Source organism: Mandrillus leucophaeus, unplaced genomic scaffold, assembly GCF_000951045.1.
Source record: "Mandrillus leucophaeus isolate KB7577 unplaced genomic scaffold, Mleu.le_1.0 Scaffold529, whole genome shotgun sequence".
NCBI classification, from domain to species: Eukaryota; Metazoa; Chordata; class Mammalia; order Primates; family Cercopithecidae; genus Mandrillus; species Mandrillus leucophaeus.
Window position 1 is genome coordinate 2551216 of NW_012105686.1, and position 4826 is coordinate 2556041.

The 4826-nt window shown below is 39.5% G+C and overlaps 1 pseudogene; it reads left to right on the forward strand.

The window, feature by feature from the left end:
• Nucleotides 1-226: 226 nt before the first annotated feature.
• Nucleotides 227-430, forward strand: LOC105551590 (annotated as a pseudogene).
• The last annotated feature ends 4396 nt before the right edge of the window (nt 431-4826 follow it).

The following is a 4826-nucleotide window of genomic DNA, read 5'->3' on the forward strand; positions in this document are numbered from 1 at the left end:
ATCATCACCACCACCATCATCACCACCATAATCATCATCATCACCATTATCATCACTACCACCATCACCATTACCACCACCATCATCATCACCATCATCATCATCACCACCAGCATCACCATAATCATAATCACCACTACCACCATCACCATAATCATAATCACCACCACCACCATCACCACCATCATTGTCATCATCATCATTATCACCACCAGCATCATCATAATCATCACCACCATCATCATCACCACCACCATCATCATCATTACCATAATCATCACCACCACCATCATCACCACCATCATCATTACAATTATCATCACTACCACCATCACTATTACCACCACCATCATCATCACCATCATCGTCACCATCATCATCACCACCAGCATCACCATAATCATCACCACCACCATCATCACCACCATAATCATCATCACTACCACCATCACTATTACTACCACCATCATCATCACCATCATTGTCACCATCATCATCATTACCACCAGCATCACCATAATCATAATCACCACCACCATCATCATCACCATCACTGTCATCATCATCATCACCACCAGCATCACCATAATCATCATCACCACCACCATCATCATCACCATAATCATCATCATTACCATTATCATCACTACCACCATCACCATTACCACCACCATCATCATCACCATCATCGTCACCATCATCATCATCATTACTATCATCATCATTGCCTCCACCATCATCATCATCACCATTATCATCATCAACAACATCACCATCAACACCGTTTGACAGAGAAAGAGACTGAAGCTCAGAGCAATCATATGACTTGCATAAAGTCACTCTACCAACAAATGATAGAGCCAAAATAAGAATCTCTCTACTATGACTCCAAATCTCAGGGCATCATGCAGTCAGTTTGTTTATATCTTAAGAGAGGAAAGATAGAGTAACTTTGCTAGATCGTATTCATTATATAGCAAAGGCAGCTCTAGATGCAATTTATTTGATCTGACAAATAAATGGTCTTACATAATATGAAGAGGGAAGGAGGAACTCAGAGAAAAAAAGAAGAAAAGATTGCCTATTTTGGAATCCTGTGTTTGGCAGGCCCTGATTTCAGCCCCAAAGCAACTGATTGTTGGTCATCTCTTAGGACCTGAAATTTTGCAAGAGTTAATATGATTTGTAGGTTTAGAAATAAAATGACCCTTCTTATAAATCCAATGCTACATGGCTATAGAAGAGATCCACCTATTATTAGGCCAAGAATTACTTAGAGATGTTGTCAAAATGATCACTTTAAATATCCTTGTGGCCAGTTCTACTAAATGTGCAACAAGAGAGTGACCCAAGCTAGCAAGTATTTACAGACCACTCTTCCTAAAAAGAGGAAAGCTGTTTTAGTTCTTGAATAATAGCAAGTATAATGTCTCATTCAATAGCAAAATGTGGCTGTAACACAGTCAGAAGTCATTATACCAATGAAAGGAAATATTACATTCCATAGTATTCAATTGGTCTGAGGTTTCCTCCATTATAGTTTCACAGAGTGTGCAGGCTTTAAGCTTCCACTACAGGAATTATTCCTAGTCAGTTTTGTAATGTGCAGATCTTAAGCTCCATCTCAGAAATATTGAATCATTACTTCCAGGATTGGGTTCGGGAAAAGTAAATTTTAAACAAGGTCCCTAGGTGAGTAGAATTACTGCTAAATGTTTATGTCATCAAGTAACTCAAATGATTAGTAATTCCACAAAAAGGAATCAACCTCATCCCTTTCTTGGAGGACTCTCAAAAAAATGAAGAAAGGGAAGAAGGGGAAGAGAAAGGGAAAAGGAAAAAGGAGGAGAAGGGGGAAGGGGAGAGAGGGCTCCTCTGTTGTTAGACACGGGTTGTTCCCACCTGGAGCGAGTATAAATAATGCTGCACTGAACACAGGCATACAATTATTTGTTTGAATTCCGGCTTCCAATTCTTTTGGGTATATACCTAGGAGCGGAAGTGCTGGGTTATGTGGTAATTTCGTGTTTAAGTTTTTGAGGAACTGCCAAATTGTTTTCCACAGCGGCTGCACCATTTTACACCTCCCACTAGCAATGCACAATGGTTCCAACAGCTTCACATCCTCTTCAACACTTGTAATTTTTTTTTTTCTTTGAAAATGACCATCATAATCATAACAAGTGTGAAGCAGTGTCTCACTATAGCCATTGCTCATTTTTAATTGGGCTATTTTTCCTTTTATTGTTGAATTGCAAGACTTTTTAAAATGTGTTCTGGATATCCCTTTTGATAAAACATCTACTACATATTGATAATGCCCAGCAAGAGACTGACATACGACAGAATCCCCTATAATGGTTTTCCTTTAGATATTGCCCCAAAATTGCATGATGCAAGGGGAACTTACATGTGGGTGAACAGCATTTTTACTGAGTTTGCTAAACAGCCAAGGCAGTGTGCATGTTTAGTATTTAGAACAAATGTAGCTGCAGTTCCCACCATGCCTCTTTGTGCGCATGGCACCTCCATGTGTTTAAGTTTTTATTTTTGAAGATGTGTTACTTTAAGAGCCATTTTCAAACTCCAGAAATTACTTTAAAATTCACAGTAACTTCCAATGGATGGGATTAGAAGCTACTATTTGGCTATTAATGAAGAGCTCTGAAATGGCAATTTTAGAAAACCACAGGATGGTAGGAAATGATATTTTATTAAATACTGCAAATCCTCCAAGCACACAATGGGTAGACGAGCAGGGAGAGGGACTGTTACTGTGAAGGGCTAAATGATGCCTTTCCATTTCCTTATCACAGAATGTGTCAGGGCCACGCTAAGGATTCCCATTCAAATAGAGCAGCCGTGGACAACCCAGGTGGAATACAAATAGATGCAGGAGAGTGGAGCAGGGTTAGCGAGGTGTGCAGTTGGCGAGATTGATGTTGATACCCTTCACTGCCAAGTGAAATGCCAATAATGCTTGTATAGCATTTTGTGAGGGCAATGGGAGTATTGATTCCTGAGCAATAATAAAGAATGAAGCTGGTCTCTCAGGTATAAAAATATTGGCAACTGTTACAAAGAATTGACTCATAGGGGCCTGAGTGCTGGCCTATCTTAATACAAATAATTCAGGCTTCAGAAGGATTTCAAGAGCAGCCAGGCATGGTTCGCAGGCACTAGCTCTGCTATTAATTTACCTGTGGCTTTCATGGGCCTCCCAGTCTATCAGCCGATCGGTCTTAGCAGGGCAGAAGCTAAATGGATTCCTGAGGTCTCATTGAGAGTTGAGAAAAGACAATAAAAGTGGAGGACTAAAAGGAAAAGAAGAAAAAAAAAGAGAGACGATAAAATGGTTACAAATGCATTTTTAACGTTGCAGATTCTGTTCGCATTTTTTTCTGAAGAGGAAGGAAAGCCTGTGGCAGCCACCTAAGAGAAGGAGCGCTGTCAATGCTTTTAAACACGTTTCCATTAGAGATGTGATTTCTGAGTGTTTTATGCTATGGATTACAACAACTTTTACACACGGAACCAAAATGGAACACTCACAAATGAGTGGATCTATTATATTTAATGATACCAAATACTTGGCAGGAAAGCCAACAAATGCTCTAAGTGTACATAAAACTGGGAAATTGACCTGAGAAGGAATGTGGTTTCTACTCTCATAGTCACCCATTACCAAAACAGAATGACCTCTTGGAGGAATAAAAAGAAATGGTGCTGGGAAAACTGGCTAGCCGTTTGCAGAAAACTGAAACTGGACCCCTTCCTTGCACCTTATACAAAGATTAACTCAAGATAGATTAAAGACTTAAACGTAAGACCTAAAACCATAAAAACCCTAGAAGAAAACCTAGGCAATAAGATTCAGGACATAGGCATGGGCAAAGACATCATAACTAAAACACCAAAAGCAATGGCAACAAAAGCCAGAATTGACAAATGGGATCTCATTAAACTAAAGAGCTTCTGCACAGCAAAAGAAACTATCACCAGACTGAACAGGCAACCTACAGAATGGGAGAAAAGTTTTGCAATCTATCTGACAAAGAGCTAAAATCCAGAATCTACAAGGAACTTAAACAAATTTACAAGAAAATAAACAACAACCCCATCAAAAATTGGGTGAAGGATATAAACACACACCTCAAAAGAAGACATTTATGCAGCCAACAAACATACGAAAAAAAGCTCATCATCACTGGTCATTAGAGAAATGCAAATCAAAACCACAATGAGATACCATCTCACACCAGTTAGAATGGTGATCATTAAAAAGTCAGGAAACAACAGATGCTGGAGAGGGTATGGAGAAATAGGAACATTTTTACACTGTTAGTGGGAGTGTAAATTAGTTCAACCATTGTGGAAGACAGTGTGGTGATTCCTCAAGGACCTAGAACTAGAAATACCATTTGACCCAGCAATCCCATTACTGGGGATATACCCAAAGGATTATAAATCATTTTACTATAAAGACACATGCACATGTATGTTTATTGCAGCACTGTTCACAATAGCAAAGACTTGGAACCAACCCAAATGCCCATCAATGATAGACTGGGTAAAGAAAATGTGGCACATATATACCGTGGAATACTATACAGTCATAAGAAAGGATGAGTTCATGTCCTTTGCAGGGACATGGAGGAAGCTGGAAACCATCATTCTCAGCAAACTAACACAGGAACAGAAAACCAAACACCACATGTTCTCACTCATAAGTGGGAACTGAACAATGAGAACACATGGACACAGGGAGAGCAACATCACACACTGGGACCTGTCAGTGAATGGGGGGCTAGGGGAGGGATAGCATT